This window comes from Bidens hawaiensis, unplaced genomic scaffold, assembly GCF_021521415.1.
Source record: "Bidens hawaiensis isolate Kalapana, Puna unplaced genomic scaffold, B.hawaiensis_p1.1 tig00016041_1, whole genome shotgun sequence".
Lineage (NCBI taxonomy): Eukaryota > Viridiplantae > Streptophyta > Magnoliopsida > Asterales > Asteraceae > Bidens > Bidens hawaiensis.
The window spans coordinates 193,441-211,971 of NW_027492454.1; positions in this window are offsets into that span (position 1 = coordinate 193,441).

Genomic DNA, 18,531 nt, shown 5'->3' on the forward strand with positions numbered 1-18,531 from the left:
GCTGTCAAAGGTAACTTGGTAATAAAGTCTATCGCTACACATTCCCATTTCCACGTAGGAATCTCTGGTTGTTCGAGCAAACCAGATGGGCGTTGGTGTTCAGCTTTTACCTTAGAACAAGTCAGGCATTTAGCTACGAACACAGCAATATCCTTTTTCATACCGGGCCACCAATAAGTAATGCGCAAATCCTTGTACATCTTATCAGCGCCAGGATGAATAGAATACCGAGATTTGTGCGCTTCACTCAGGATATCAGCGCGAAGATTCTCATCACAGGGAATCCAGATGCGATTAAGATAGCAGAGAATTCCATTCAGATTAGGGACAAAGTGCGCTTCCGCGCCACACGCTAACTCGGCGCGAAGGTTACCATTACTGATGGATGCGCGCTGCGCGTCACGGATACGCGATTCAAGGTTGCTTTGGATCGGCGCGAAGTGAAGCTGCGTGCGCGGCAAAATACAGTTAAGCTGGCAGGGTTTTCGGCTGAGCGCATCGGCTACCACATTAGCCTTACCAGGATGATACCGGATCTCACAATCGTAATCGCTGATGAGTTCGTTCCATCGGCGTTGTCTCATGTTAAGTTCCTTTTGATCAAAGATATGCTGAAGGCTTTTATGGTCAGTGTAGAGGATGCACTTAGTACCATAAAGGTAGTGTCTCCAGATCTTCAAGGCAAAAACAACTGCGCCTAGTTCGAGGTCGTGAGTTGTATAATTCTTCTCGTGAACCTTGAGTTGCCTTGATGCGTAAGCGATAACCTTGCCTCGTTGCATAAGAACACAACCGAGACCTTGGTTGGATGCATCGCAATACACGACAAAATCATCATTACCCTCAGGTAGCGCAAGAACAGGAGCTTCACACAACAAACGCTTGAGTGTAAGAAAGGCTTCTTCTTGCTTCGAGCCCCAAATATACGGTTTACCTTTGTGCGTTAGAGCTGTTAAAGGCAAAGCGATTTTCGAGAAGTTCGAAATGAAGCGCCGGTAATAACCAGCTAAGCCCAGAAAGGAACGGATCCCAGAAGGAGTGGTCGGCGTAATCCAGTTCTTGATTGCTTCAATCTTGGATGGGTCGACATGAATACCCATCTTGTTCACAACATGACCAAGAAACTGTACTTCATCAGACCAGAATTCACACTTGGAGAGCTTGGCAAAGAGCTGCTCGGCTCTAAGCTTTTGCAATACCAATCGGAGATGTTGCTCATGCTCGGCCTTGGTCTTAGAATACACCAGAACATCATCGATAAACACAATCACGAATTTATCCAAGAAAGGCCTACACACCCGATTCATTAGATCCATGAAAACGGCGGGTGCGTTGGTTAGACCGAAGGACATGACCAAGAATTCAAAATGGCCATAACGAGTTCGAAAAGCAGTCTTTGGAACATCTTCATCGCGGATGCGCAACTGGTGATAGCCAGAGCGGAGATCAATCTTGGAAAAACAAGAGGCACCTTGGAGTTGATCAAAGAGGTCGTCAATACGCGGTAAGGGATACCGGTTCTTAATGGTGAGTTTGTTCAACTCGCGGTAATCAATACACATGCGAAACGATCCATCTTTCTTTTTAACGAACAACACCGGAGCACCCCAGGGCGAAGAGCTAGGGCGAATGAATCCTTTAGCAGTCAACTCTTGAAGTTGGCTTGCCAATTCTTGCATCTCAGCGGGTGCCAGACGGTAAGGAGATCTAGCTACGGGGGAAGCACCAGGGACAAGATCAATACGAAACTCGACTTCTCGAGCGGGAGGGATACCAGGAAGATCATCAGGAAAAACTTCAGGGAAATCACGCACAACAGGGATATCGCTAAGCTTCTTCTTTTCTTCAGCAGGTTTGACCACATGGGCTAAAAATGCAATACACCTTTTCCGCATGAGCCTTCGGGCTTCGGCGCAAGACATAAGTTTAAGACCACTGGAGGGTTTTTCGCCGTAGATGTGAAGATCACCATTTTCTCGAGGAATGCGAATCATCTTCTTGGCGCAAATAACTTCGGCGCGATTATGCGTAAGCCAGTCCATACCAATAATAACATCAAAGCTTCCAAGAGGCATGGGGATGAGGTCGATCAGAAAGTCGTTTTCGTTAAGGTTAAGCGTGCAATCTTTAATCACAGAGTTAATTAAAACAGTTTCGCCATTAGCCAATTCAACTGAAAAATCTTCTTTTAAATCATTGCGCGGTCGCGCAAGCTTCTGCTCAAAGGCGCGAGAGATAAAACTTCGATCGGCGCCAGTATCAAAAAGTACAGAAGCATAAAATCCGTTAAGCAAAAATGTACCATTAACTACGTCATTATTCGCTTGCGCTTGGTGCGCGGTTATGTTAAAAGCTCGTCCACGCGTCACTTGGTTTGAAATCTGGTTCACCGGATTCGCTTGTGTGATTTGCACTTGTAGTCTCGGGCACGCGTTCCGGAAATGACTGGGATCACCACAGTTATAGCACGACCTGGGTCGTGGGTTTTGGTAGGTTGGTTGTGGGTTCTGCGGGTAGACTGGTGGTGTTTGCGCAATTGGGTTGGCGGGAGGGACTCTACAGTATTCGGCAGAGTGACCAACGCGGCCACATCGGTTGCATTGTCGACACGGGGTTTGGGTTGGGTGGTGAAGTCTACAGGTTGGGCAAAAGGGTTGATTTCCTGTGTAAGGTTTCTAAGGTGGCGGGGCAGGGAGTGCGGGATTGGTTAAGGCATAGTTATGGACTACAGGAGGTGTTGGGTAGGCTGTCAGTGGGTTAGGCGCGTAAACTGGAGGTTGGTAGATGGGTTGCTGGACAATGGGCGGGTTGGTAAGCGCATAGGCTTTGCGCCTGCGCTTGAGGTTGTTACGGTTTGAGGGTTCTGATTTGGTTTCTGTTGGTTCAGGAACAGTCTTGGTGAGTTTGGTCTTTTCTGTTCCCCGCAGGAACAGGGTTCCTGCTCTGACATGGTTGTCGCTGAGCACAGCGGCCAACTCGATGGCGTCAGAGAGGGTAACTGGGTTTCTGGCCCATACAGAATCTTGAATTTCCATGGGGAGACCCCCAAGGAATTTCTCTATGGCTCGGCGGGAAGGGGTAACAAGGTGAGGGACAAGCAGGCTTAGTTCATGGAAACGCGTCGCGTACTCGCGCGCTTCACCGCTGTATTGCTTAAGATTCCAAAATTCTTCCTCCAAGCGCTTAACTTCGTTGGGAGGGCAGAATTCTCGCGTCAGAATTTCCTTAAATTCCTCCCAGAGCATGCTGGAAGCAGCTTCTGCGCCACGCGCATGAGCTACTTCATTCCACCATGTAAGCGCTCTAGATTCCAGGACACTGGAAGCATATAGGGTTCGTCTGTCTGAGGGGCATTGGGTGTGGAGGAAAGTGTTTTCTATTTTCTCAAGCCACTGGAGCATCACGGTGGCTCCTTCAAGACCTGTGAACTTTGGAGGGTTACCCGCGTTAAAGGACTTAATGTTGTAACCAGAGGTGTTGGTATTGTTTTGGCTCAAAGCTTGGGCTATTGCGGCGGCCATTTCCTGGGAACGTTGCAGCGAACGTCTGCGCGCGGCTTCTTTCTTCCTAAGATGGCGAGCTGATAGTGGAGGCATTCTATAAAAGTTTTAATTTTAGTTAATATCTTGGTTTTATCGCAAAGTATAACCTCAAAAAAACTTGGATTTACGGAGTCAGTTACTGTCAAAAGTTAAAGTAAAATAAATGACCCTAAATGCAGACTTAATAAAGGTAACAAATTCGAATCAAGAATCGACAATTCATGTATCACCATGACTTTCCGAATTCCCAATTTAAAATATACGGGCAAACGAGTATTGGAGATTGACGATTCATGTATCACCATGACTTTTCAATCTTCAATATAAAATATACAAGAAAATGAGTATTGGAGGTTGACAATTCATGCATCACCATAACTTTTCAAGTCTCCAACCTCAGAACATAATCGTAAATGGAAATTGAAAATCAACTATTCATGTATCACCATGACTTTTCGGATTTTCAAATCCAACAAACGAATATGTAAGTAAAATCAGTAAAAATCGAAATTCAACAAAAATCGAAATATCGCGAAATAAAACATAAAATCATACACTGCGCAAGCGCGAGCATATTCATAAATAACGAGTAATTAACAATAAGCGCGCAAACATGAGATTTCTCTCATGCGCGAGAAGGGACTCTTAGGTATTCTAGGCCGTTACGTCTAACCACCTATCCTTAAGTCAACGAGCTCTGATACCAATCTGTAACACCCCGACCAAAGGCGGATTATACATCGGGGCGCCACATATTGTTCCATTACTCGTGACACTATTGGGTGTCAATATTTAATAAATACATTCATTCGCACACGCGCAAAGTAAACAAGATAACATAAAGCAACATAATTCAATATATTATAAGGCAAAATATTCGAACAACAATAACTTGTCTTGATACATTTTAATCTAGGTCCAAAATAAAGAAAACTTCCTACGTGTCCACAAGCTCCAAAACAGCTACTGCAAACCTGAACATGTGTTAAAATAAACGTCAAACACTTGCGTGTTGGTGAGAAATCAAGTTTAATACAATACATAGATAACAATAAATCTGCGCGCAACACGTGTATGTCTGGTGTTTAACAAGGGTGCAATCAGATTGTGATCAAGCCTAAATAGATCATAGCTCATAGTTCATAGTTCAATCCGTGCCCCCAATTGAGCACAAAAACGAGAAAACATCTGTGCAAGTGTAAACAAAGAAAACCGTAAACGATAGGTCTCCCGTGTTCATCTAATGGATCCATGAAAACTGCGGAATAGGCCGAACAAAGCGGTTAATGATACACACATACAAATAAACAGCCAAGTAAACGTCCTCAACACATGGGATACTGCGCGACTAAAGTTCATAAACAAGTTTAAGACTCTAAGTTTGTATGAACACATGAACATCCCAAAACATTAAAAGCAAAAAGGGATTAGGTACGAGATTACTCACTTGATAACGATGCGGTGTAAGATAAAGCAAGAACCAACTTTTAAACAAGCACAAGTTAACCTATAAACAAGATTATTGTTTTAATGATTTGTTTTAAGTCTTGATTACAAGTTAGCATAATTAATAAGTAAATTATTATATATAATATATATATTACCGGAAAAGCAGGACAGAACAGGGAGGAAGACGGAGGCAGAGAGGGAGGCGGCAGAGAATCAACGGCAGAGAGCAAGGAAGAACAGGAGATATTAAGTGTTTTGTGTGTGTAGTGTTAAAAATAACATTATTATTTATAGAGAAACCCTAGGGAACACAATCCCTAGATAAAGGGGAAAAGATCTCAAAAAGTAAAAGATTCCAAAAGCAAAAGATATCAAAAGATATGGCAGTAGGGAAAAAGAGAAAAAGGCTGACAGGGAACAGTAAAAAGCATGGGCGGATCAGAAAAAGGTACTGGTCAAAGCATGGAAAAAGCAGATCTCCAAAGATAATGTCAGTCACTTTTTCTGCCAACCAATGGGGTTGGTGCGCATGCTGCGCCGAAAGTAACTTATCAGACATAAAGCAGATTAGGTCAACAGCTCAAAAGATAAGACATCACAAAAGCAAACGGCTAGATTCAACAGAAGAGAACTCAAAGGGTTTAGCGCGAGAAGGCTTGAGCGCGAAGGCAGACACAGAAGGTCAAGAGAGCGCGAGCGCGAAGGCAGACAGAACTAACCTTAACGCGTCGCGGAAAGAACTACATTTCTAAGCGCGCCGCGGGAAGAATCACATTTCTTAGCGCGCCGCGGGAGGAACTAAAATTCCTAGCGCGCCGCGGGAAGAACTATAATTCTTCGCGCGTCGAGGGATGAACTACGATTCTTAGCGCGCTGCGAGAAGAACTACAAATCCTTAACGCGTCGCGGGAAGAACTACCGTTCTTAGCGCGCTGCGAGAAGAATTACAATTCTTAGCGCGCTGCGAGAAGAGTTCGTCTCGCGTATCGCTGAACAGGTAGTCTTTACGCAGGATTCCTTGTAAGGGGTCTGGCGCGTGGAGCTGCGCAGACAACCTTAGGCGGGAAGGAACAAAGGACAGGCAAAGAGTTAGAAAAAAGAGGTAAACAAGGCGTAAGGGCGGGACGGCGACAAGAGGGAAAAGAAGGCGGAAAGAGAGAAGGAGAGGGACGGGACGGCGGAAAGAAAGAGAGAGAAAGAGGCGGGAAGGAAAATATATTATTATTATTAAAAATAACGTATAAGTATAAATAAATATTAAATCATAAAAGAGATCGGGTCAGAGAAACGGGTACCTGGGTCGGGTCGGATCGGGGCAGATGTCACAACGTATGCTCACGCATCACGTATGCTCACGCATCACGTATGCTCACACATATCACATGCTCACGCATCACGTATGCTCACGCATCACGTATGCTCACGCATATCACATGCTCGCGCATCTCATATGCTCACGCATCACATATGTTATTGGGCTTCACGTACGCTCATGCATATTAGATGCTCACGCATCATGCACGCTCAAGCACCACATCTGCGCGTGAGAATAAAGGAGACATTGCGCAGGCCGCGCGTAAGCGACATAATAAATGAACAGTCTAATCCAAATCAGGATAAGAACAACCATGATTGTACTCATATGGCTAAGCGCCATACTTAAAGGTTGGGAATCCTCATAATATCCCATATGGCTACGCGCCATACTTAAAGGTTGGGAATCCTCATAATTTCCCATATGGCTACGCGCCATACTTAAAGGTTGGGAATCCTCATAATATCCCATATGGCTACGCGCCATACTTAAAGGTTGGGAATCCTCATAATATCCCATATGGCTACGCGCCATACTTAAAGGTTGGGAATCCTCATAATATCCCATATGGCTACGCGCCAAATTTAAAGGTTGGGAATCCTCATAAACCCATAGGCCACGCGCCAAGCTTAAAGGTTGGACACACCTCATAATTTGCCCGAGGATGGGAACCATGCAATACATCCACTTTTAGTTGACATGTTTTTGCAGGTTCGGCTACGAGCCGCACAAACACCTATGACATCATTATTATTATCTGGCCATTTGTGCCTCCATTATTATTTTGAAAACAGGCCGGGATATTCATCCTGCGCGGAGAAGGCCCTTGTGGGCCAGTCATTATCATCATTTTATAGCTCGTAAGTCGCCTCGCGCGCAAGCTTTTATTATTCATATAGCTTGTAAGACGCCTCGCGCGCAAGCTTTTATTATTCTTATAGCTCGTAAGACGCCACGCGCGCAGGCTTCATTATTCTCATAGATCCGTAAGTCGCCTCGCGCGCAGACTTCATTATTTTTACAGCTCGTAAGTCGCCTCACGCGCGCAAGCTTTATTATTCATATAGCTCGTAAGACGCCTCGCGCGCAAGCTTTTATTATTCTTATAGCTCGTAAGACGCCTCCGCAAGCTTTTATTATTCTTATAGCTCGTAAGACGCCACGCGCGCAGGCTTCATTATTCTCATAGATCCGTAAGTCGCCTCGCGCGCAGGCTTCATTATTTTTATAGCTCGTAAGTCGCCTCACGCGCGCAAGCTTTATTATTCATATAGCTCGTAAGACGCCTCGCGCGCAAGCTTTTATTATTCTTATAGCTCGTAAGACGCCTCGCGCGCAAGCTTTTATTATTCTTATAGCTCGTAAGACGCCACGCGCGCAGGCTTCATTATTCTCATAGATCCGTAAGTCGCCTCGCGCGCAGGCTTCATTATTTTTACAGCTCGTAAGTCGCCTCGCGCGAAGGCTTCATTATTCATATAGCTCGTAAGACGCCTCGCGCGCAAGCTTTTATTATTCTTATAGCTCGTAAGACGCCTCGCGCGCAAGCTTTTATTATTCTTATAGCTCGTAAGACGCCACGCGCGCAGGCTTCATTATTCTCATAGATCCGTAAGTCGCCTCGCGCGCAGGCTTCATTATTTTTACAGCTCGTAAGTCGCCTCACGCGCGCAAGTTTTATTATTCTCATAGCTCATAAGTCGCCTCGCGATTCTCATAGCTCATAAGTCGCCTCGCGCGCAAGCTTTATTATTCTCATAGCTCGTAAGTCGCCTCGCGCGCAAGTTTTTATTATTCGGCGTGCTATATCTTATTCATGCTAGTGCACCATCATTATCATAAAAACCACAACACGTCACCATCATGAAGAAAAACCTCCCAAAACTCAAAGACAATAAAGATAAGGCCGAAGATAAGGGAAAAACCGCCTCACGCCCTAACACACCTCATAAAGTCCAACGCTCCACCTAAACGCTTGGGCGCCCAGGAGCAACGCTGGACTTGGGGGGGCTTGTAGGGGTATGGTACTAAACCCGGTTTTACGACCCTAAATTTATTATGTGTGGCTTATTTTATTATATGGACTAATACAATGTTATTGGGCTGAGGGGGTTTTGTGGAGGTAATCCTAACTGGGCTAGGCCCATTAGGGTACCATGATGGTGGCCATGAGGCTCCATATATAAGGAGGTTTCCACCTCCTTATTAGGGGTTGGTCATTCTCAATAAGAGCCACCACCATATTTTTGTGTCTGTGAACAAGAGATCCTGGAGATTTCTTAGCGGTCACCTCCACACCCCCAAAAGGTCATTGCAGATCCCAAGCAGCCGGAGAAGAAGATCAAGACGTGGTTCGTTCATCTCGAAATCCGTGGAAACATCGTCATGGATCAGGTCAGATTCATTTCGTGTTTCGACAAAGTTATTACTTATTAGTCTATTGAGAACTTGTAAGGGCCTTGAATACTTAATATAATCCTCAATGACGCAGAGCGAAAGTACGAAAAATAAACATTGAACTTTTCAAAGAACTTGATAAAATATTGAATGAGAATTACATTATTTCAAGGTCCCTTGATTAGGCATTAAGAACTGAAAACTATGTAGTGAGAAATTTAAGACGTGCGTAAAAACATAAATTTAGGCGATCAATGATTTATGCATTTTTACACTAAAAATAGAATAACTAAAAGTTACAAAATTAACAGGAAATCTTCAATGTTAAAATCATAGCTCTAAATAAATGAAATCTGGGCCCATCCATCAAGACCATACCGTCTATGGCTTATCGTAACTTCACTTGTAGCCCAAGTTATGCTCTTTTTACATTGAGGCCTTTTCTATCTCTTTTTCTTGAATCTAGTTGGTCCAAATAGAAGTCTGTTAACTCTTAAATCAGCTCCCTGTCACCTAACACCCTTTGTTAAATGGCTATAAATCGATAATAATCTCAAAGCCATCACCAATTCATCATCCTTATGATATCAATGAGTAACGCACTACACATAGGTGCAAGGGGGCAGTGCACTAGTATACATTCTTAACCCCTAAATAATAATAATAATAATAATAATAATAATAATAATTAGACAACTTATAAGTTTATACATACTTGCATTTTTTTATTCCAACTTATTTTGAGTGATTTTAAAATTTTTCGTGTCGCGAGATGATTTAACTTATTTTGAGTGCTCGTTGTTTCAAAAATCTTTGATTCTCGCTGTTCAGTGTTAGTACATTTGTGTCTAATTAACCACTTTGCATGATATGTGAACTTCTTGCTGTGAATACCGTTGAAATGGCCGATCTTCATGTTTTTATCCTTCTACTTTTAGGTAAGTTGATGGACCGTGCGCTTGCTTGAAAATCGTTGCTAGAAAATGTTAAAAGAAGTTTGTTCAAAATGAAGCAGATTGTTGTTGATTTCCATGGACCGGGTCTTCTGACTTGTCGGTCCAAGTCTTGGCCAACGTCACCTATTTGAAAAATAAAGTTATTAAAAATAAAATGAGTTAAAAGCGTAGATTAATTATGGTATTAGGGGAGAAATTGAAATTTAAACTTTTACCATTGCCATTTAAGAAGCGGCTGTGAATAATAGAGGAGCACAAAAAAACCGGATCCAAACCTAACGTTTGGAATCGACAAAAATCAAATCAGTTAAGAACTGGTCAAAAATCAAATCATAAATCAGTTAAACCGAACTAAATCAGTTAAGAACCGGTCAAAAATCAAATCATAAATCAGTAAAGAAACTGGTTTCAAAGTGAACATGTTTGTAATCAACCCGATTTTTTCAACTTTTAATCAACCCGAACCGGTTTTATTTGAAACTTGTTTGTGCACCTCTAGCCGTGAGGGGAAGACACCAATTACCCCAATACAAGTGCACAATTGGCGATAGAGGTGTGAAAAAAACCGGTTTGGGACCGGTTTTAGGCAAACCGAACCGAACCGGTTTGGGTTTAAAACCGGTTTCACCCAAACCGGTTCCTAACTGACCCAAACCGTCAGTTTCAGGACCGGTTCCCCTTAAGATCTATCAAACCGGTTTTAAAACCGAACGGACGTGACCAGGCCTGCCTATCTTGCTTCTAAACCGGTTTATAAATCGAACCGGTTTGAGTCAAACCGGTTTTGACCAAACCGGTTCGGTTTGGGTTTAAAACCGGTTATGTACATCTCTAATTGACAATTGATCTATGACTTGGGCCAAAATGCATGGCATTGTTGGGCCAAAAATGCAGTGTTTGAGTTTGCCAAAAATGCATAGTGCTTGACCCGGTTTAGTTATAAATGCTAGATCATAACCAACCTATAATACATAGATAAATATTGATCATAATGCAACCTAGTTTGATAGTTCATTACATTACCAATTTAAATATAGAGTTACATGAACTACATAAACATATCTACTTATTGTTTTAACAATAATACATAAACGGTTATATAACTGTATAACCGTCTAATCATTTCTCCTGCTTTAACTGACAAGCACAACGTACATAGTCCTTGCGGCTCTCTATTTAAACTGGTTCTATATTGAACACACCCATACTTATGCGAACCTATCTTATTTATTTATTTTCTACTAAAAGGTTTACAAAATATAATACATCAAGTTACAAACCACAAGATTAATAACTTATGTAACATAACATACTAACCTAGACATATTTATTCAAATTCAACAACACATTACCAAAACAAAAAGGTTATGTAACATCAAACTGATTATCAATACTGCCATAAAAAAGCCCCCATGGCAAACTTCCTCTTATGGTTCAAGTCTCCGGTAATCGGAAGGCCATAAGAACTAAGCAAGCAATCAAGCTTCCACTCGGGCATAGTCTCGTATTCTGCCCGTGTGTATCTCGGGTAATGCAATGGCATCTCAAAGTGCCCACAATAATCCTTCGGTTGATGCCCGTTTGCTTTCGTTTGATGCGCGTTAGTGTTCGGGACCGATGGTGCCAAAGATCCCATATTATTATTGCTTGTTCTTTGTTTATGTTTTTGCCTAGAAACCAAAGTTGTTATGTGTTGGTATTTATATACCAAAAAAGGTGACATGAGTTGTTAAAAGTAGGTAGTGTAATTAATATACACGGAGAAAACAATAGGTGTCGATATGTAAGAGAATAATTGGTATACTCTTCTTTGGTTCTATAGGTTAACAAGAATTAGTAGCCTTTAAAATTATTATTAATTTATATTTTTGATGAAAACAATATAATTTACAATGAAACAAAATAGGTGTAAATGTGTGATTGTAGTTTGTTAGTTTGCTAAAAATTAATGACAAATATTAAAAAGTTTGAGTAAGAAGTGTTGAATAACTATATAATAAAAGTACTTATCAAAACTTAATATATGTCTCTTCTCGAATCATGATTATTCCTGTTTTATTTGTTTTATGATCATATGCTAAAAATTGGTTTAGCTCATAAGTTTAGGGTTTAAGGTTTAGAGTCCTTTTTAACTATTCCATTTGGGTGGAGTGGCCAGGCTGATGAAGGATAAGAACCTAACCTCTTTGAGGTCTCAGGTTCGAATCTGGAGGCCGTCCCGAGTTTTCTATTACAATGTATTTACTCCAGATGGCTTACTCTTGTGGAGGGTACAGCATCTGTCAAGTGGCAGGTGGCTGGAATTTTTCTCGAAGAACGCCTAGCCAAACTCGGATGTCAAGCGTGGGCCCGGTTAAAACAACATAGTCTTGGCCCGAGTGGGACGGTTGGGGCTTCCAACTTGACAGTTGAGGTCAACTTAACTATGAAATTCACCGTTCAAAAAAAGCTAAAATGTTTTTGATGCAGATGTCGAATTAAACGCTTTCTGAATTATGTTTAAACTCTTATCATATGCTAGTTTACTTTTTTTAAAATCTTTATGAAGGATTCTAATTTCTAAAGAAAGCCATTAAGTTATGAGAAAACTACTACCAAATATAAACTTTTTAATATTTTTTTTTTCATTTATTGTATCTATTATTACTATAATATAAATAAGAACTTTGGTGTCGCAAGTGGTCTATTGGGCCACTTGGCCGCACCGTATTGGTCGATGAACATTGTTTTATTCAGTTATTATAATAAACGTAATGGAAACCGGAAACCGATCAGACGCCAATTTTTTTAGTTTCAGTACCATAACAAACCTGAAAGAACTGACAGAGTTCGTGCAGACTTGCTGACTTATTTAAAGCCCATGACCGACAACGCTCGGGTTTTACAATGTGCAAGTTTACCAACCGACCCCCTCCCAAATTGGTTGTTGGTCCACCTCATTTTTTATATATATTTGTTTTTTAGTTATGGTACCGTAACGTACGTAATCAAAACCGACCGAATTCATGTCAAGTTACCGCGTCAATGCTCGGGACCACAAAGTTTGGGTTTTACCACTGCCCGGGTTTGCCAACCAAATAAACATCGTTTAAAATATTTTGTTTTATTATATGTTAATTTAACGAATTAATTTTTTGGGTTTTAAAGTTCAGATTTTACCAATGGTGTCTATATCGTAACGGACACAGCCGATACTGACCGAATTCGTGTCAACCCATTATTGTAAAGTTTCAGTTTTGCCAACGTCCTTTCAACACTGGGGTTTTGCCAACTTCAAAAACTAGGTATGTAATAAATGTGAAAAAAATATATACGCAATTCCCTGAATTTGCATATATGTAGTTTATAAGGTTACATATGCGTACCTCGTACAAGGTACACATATATAACTGTTTTATCTACATATTTCTTAAAAAAAAACTTTTTAAAAACGTTTTATTTTCGTTTATTTCCTTAGTCGTCCTTTTAGTTTCGGTTAATAAAAAATGAAATTCAATTTATCGAATACACGTGTAGGTGACGACACTCTACCAAATATGCTATAATAATTACTATATATAGTAACCTAAAACCATATTAAGTGGCATCCATATGTTCACATTCACAACACAAACACAAATGTATACGAAACTATAGGTTGTGGTGAGGGGAGTGTATGATCTGGCCTTCAACTTTTTTAGGCCACACATGTTTGCACCAAATCAATGCCATTCAAGGAAGGTAAATAGTTCGTGTCGGGGTAGTTGGTAGTTAGTTTACTTGTGTAATAAATACAGGTAGGTGCATAAAATCATTTGCTATGAAGATGTATATGGACTAGTTCCTAATAAACATACGATCATTAATCTCATTTTTGGCCTCGTAAACGGTTTAACTAGGAATATGCGTAAACTTGAATAGTGGTTAAGTGAAACCGACCAGTGTTTTAATACGTTTTGAGACGTTTAAATGGATTGTTATTGTTATAATATTAATTAACGAGGTGTGTTATTTGTTTATATCATTCGTTATAATCGGACAATCATCACATATTTTTTTTATTAAGTTGATTTGAAAAAAAATACGTATGAGTTTATTTGGTTTAACTTAAAGTAGACAACAGGTCAATGTGAATTTATTTAAATTAGACAACCGGTTACTCATATATGATTTGTTAAATTAAAACGGGTCCAAAAAAGTTGCACTGCTGATGATCATTTTCCGTCTCCTCCGCTTATTCGTCGCTGCCACCTCCACCATTTCTAGTAGCCGCCATTATAAATCGAAATTGAAAATTGAACAAACCGAACTAAATTCAAGTAGTTCACAACAGAGCTGAAAAGCGAATTCAAATTCAGTTTGACTTTCTATTCAAATAAAAAGTAACTTTTGTTTTCAGAAGGGAAAAAAACCACAAATACTTCATTTCCGTATGTATTTTTCTAATTTCTTTTTTTAAGTGTAATATTAATGATGCAAATATGGCATGTTAAGACCAAAGTATGGCCCATTAAAGGATCATAATGTTTCATTAGAAAACAATCATAACTTTTAAGGCTCAAATATGACACAATACGATATGTATGATTAGAGGTGCACAAATCGGGTATTAGAAAAATCTGGGTTCAGGTATGGAATCGCGTTTGGGTATGACCGGGTATTAGAATATCTGGGTCGGGTTCGGGTCTGGGTATTGCCTCTAAAAACCAAACCCTATGTATCGGTTCTAGTCGGGTATAGAACCGGGTATTTGAATACCTTATTTCCGGGTATTGAAAAAACCATATTTCCGGATTTTTTTCTATGTATTTTTCGGGTATAGATTGAAATATTATAGGGGTTGCACTTTTTGGGGTCTTTTTCGGGTTTTTTCGAGTTATTTTTTGGGTATAGATCGGGTATTTGAAAAACCTGGTTTCGGGTATTGGAAAAACCCGGTTCCGGGTATGGAACCGGTTCGGGTTTTTGGGTATTACCGGGTACAAATAGGGTTCGGTTCGGGTACGAGTTTTGGTACTAAAATGCATAACCTATCCGTAACCTATGGGTAGGGTCAGGTACGGATTCGGGTATTAAAAACCCGGGTATAAAAAAAACTGGTTAAAGGTTTTTTTCGGGTCCGGTTCTGGGTTCGGGTTTTTTTTTGCACCTCTATGTATTACATTACTAAATATTAAGGCTTGAGCCTTGATATGAGTCAATTTACTATAAGATAACCAAAGAAAGCATGACATGATATAACACATCATGCAAATTATGAAATGCATGATTCATTTAATTCATACAAACTGAATATGACACACAACACTACAACACAGTTAACACGTCAAGGCCTAGTTTTTGTTTGAACACCTTTTCTATAATTATTTTTGTCACCAATGAAATTTTAATTCCTCACCACTTGAAAATACAAAGTGTTATCCGACATATTAATTTCAGTATCGACCAAAAAATCTTTGGTAACACATTAAGTCATAATATGTCCTAATAAGGCCTTTCATGCTCATTTAAGACTTTAGTCTCTTAGACTTAATACTCAAGTATGATTCATTAGTACATGTATGAATAGTTATAACCTAACGTCCTAACACCCAATAGAGGTGTACAAAACCGGTTTTAAACCCAAACCGGTTTATAAACCAAACCGGTTTATAAATCGAACCGGTTTAGTCAACGCCCGGTCAAAACCTGTTTGACTCAAACCGGTTCGATTATAAACTAGTTTAGAAGCAAGATAGGTCACGTCGGTTCGGTCCGGTTTATAAACCGGTTTAACCAGTTTTAAACCGTTTTTCCTCAAACCGGTTTGATTTTAAAACCGGTTTGGTAGATCTTAAGGGGAACCGGTTCTGAAACTGGCGGTTTGGGAACCGGTTTGGGTGAAACCAGTTTTAAACCTAAACCAGTTCGGTTCGTTTTACCTAAAATTGGTCCCAAACCGGTTTTTTTATACCTCTAACACACAATATAACTATGTAATTTACCCTAAAAGATCATCTTTCTCGTTATTGGACTACTGGAGAGAGCGGCGGGTAATGCGCAATGGTTAGAACAAGCTCAAAGTTAGAAATGGATCAACCATAAGCCCAAACACAAGAGATGCACCTTGCCCAATTAAAGTCCAAAATGCAAAGAAAAATTATTAGAAAATTATAATAAAAAATCTGTAACAAGGATTAAAAAATGTTCTAACGTTCACCTACTGGCGGGATTAGTCCCAACTCATAAAATGTTTATAAACAGCCCTAACTTTGAACGTATTTTTTGTAAGTAGTACCCTCCATACTAATTGTCAAGTAAACCCGTTAGCTTTCAAGCTCGGGACTATCTGCATATTTTTTTGAGTTGAGATTAATCTCGTCCAATAGATGAAAGTTAGGATTACTAAAATCCAATCACCCATAAAGAATATTCTTTAACAACTTGTGGCGAGACTTGTTTGAAAAGCATCCATTCAAAATTAGCTCGGTTTGTAAACGAGATGGGTCCGAGCCAATGTAAGTTACTATTGCTTATGAAATGTAGCTTCATTATGTCGAAATGGCATTATCAAACTTGAATTAATAAAATATTTTGTACTTTAATAAATAAAACATAAATATATCTTATATATTATATAACATGTATTTTTTTTAACGTCTAACGTGTTTTCAAAATGAACTACTGGCTAACTTTACCACATCAAGATAAACTCGTTTATTGATATGGAGAAAACCCTCACATAAAGCCAATGCCCGTGAACACTTGTCTGAAGGCATGACAATGCGATGAGATAAAGCTCGTTCAGTTCAATAATCTAACTAATGAAAGTCGTTTATTCGCTAGCATCATCACCAAGTCTCTTCCTTATCATTTCACCATTAACTAATTGACATATATAATGTATTTAAATCAAACGGAACAGGCGAAACACACACATTACTATTTTTATATTCCAGTATCTTCGTTTCATATTTTTTTTTGATGTTAGGCACCACATATATAACCATATTTCTCACGTGAACAATGTGATCTAATGTTATTAATACATAACCTAACATAAGCCATTCATTTTCTATGCACGTGTTCTAGTTATAACCTTAATGTTCGCCAAATAAAATGATGGCGCCTGCATTAATGCTACTTCAAAACCCAAATCTTAATCTCCAAGCAATCCAATGTTATTGTGAATTTGTGGATGAAACTGTTCGGTTGTACGGACAAATCAAATTTCGTTTTAATAACAAATGTACATAAATCATAGAATCCGACAAGGATACCTAGCTATGTGAGTTATAGATTTTACTCAATGTGACGTGTACAACATAAGATTTGAGTTGGTTGGGTTAGATACGAGGTGCATGTGGGTTAGGTTTAGCTTACTTATTGAACTTTGAGTACGTGCATGTATATCTTAAGTAACTTGTCTTTGTGAATAAAATTGGTTTTGTTGTGGGGTTTGGTGAAGACTTTGAGCCTCTTTCTTATGGCCTAAGATACAAACCTTAGTTATTTAATTATTTATAGCCGATGATTGTCATTGTAACTTTTTACCAGAGCTTAATAACAATATTTATTCATTATATAGAACCACAATAAAGTTGTAGAAACACACTGTCTTTGTTTCTGCGTGTTTAATTCGTTTGTGCATTATGTGTTGATTTTCTGATACGCCCAGGGTTGGCCCTATAGTGATGTCGGGTGAAGCTAGGGCTTTAGGCTCCTGATATATTAAGGCAACCGATTAAAAAGTTTAAAAATTTATATACCAATGGTAGGTGTTGCTTCGGTGGCTATGGTACAAGGCTTCTGCCTTCTAAAAGTTTTTCAGACCTGGGATCGATTATGTTAGAATGCAAGTAGTTATTTATTTGGTCATGGTTTATTAAATCTTTTTCAAATTTTTCCCTAGGTTAGGTTTATACAACTTTTTCCCATTATTGTTGGGAAATATACAAAACAATTTGATGCTTTATATATTCCTTTTATTTGTATTATATAAATCAAAATCCTTTTTCAAAACAAAATTGGAAATATTTTTAATTTCATATATGAAACACGACAATCGTTTAATTTATAAATTTTATAATTTCATCTCTCTAACTCTCGGTAAGGCCCCCGACTTTTTTTTGTTTCAGGCATCCAAAATGGTTGGGCCGCCACTGGATACGCCATTGGATACCTTACATTAATTTGATCTACGAGTCAACCAAAGGTTAAACATGAGAATAATGATCAAGATCAAACCGTTTAAAAAGTTTGGTGATAAAATCTTACATGCACCGCATCTATCCGACGTGTGGTGAGAGATGGCGGCAGGGGGATGGCGTGGTGGTGTGGCTGTGGTAGTTTTGGTGACGAATGATAGTGATTAGGGAGGGAGATTATGATGGTTTCAGTTAATTGATCAAAATAGTAGAACCACTAGATCATTTACTGGATGAATAGATGTTTTATAGATTCACAAGGCAACTAATTTAATACTGTTGTATGTGTAGACTTTTGCTAAGTATTTAGTATTTAGTGATTACATTACAATTGTTTAAAATGCCGACAATGTGACAACTACATTGCTACACTTTACTTTACCACGCTTTATAAATTTAAAGATGTGTTATATTTTAATTGAATGATTTGGAAAAAGCAACCTCACCGGTTGAACAACAAATCAGATTTATAGGACTGGTTTTTCAAAATGCAATTTTATATTTTTTTAAGTTCATAATACATATTTTATGAACATCACCAAACACTGAATTAGTTTTATATTTATTTAAAGTTATTAACACACACACATAGCTTTTAAGATAGTTTTTAAAATTATTAATAAGTAGAGGTGTAAGAGAGCCGAGCAAAAACATATAAGTAGTATTTTAAGTTTCGGTGCAACCAGGGTTTGACAATTTTTTTTATT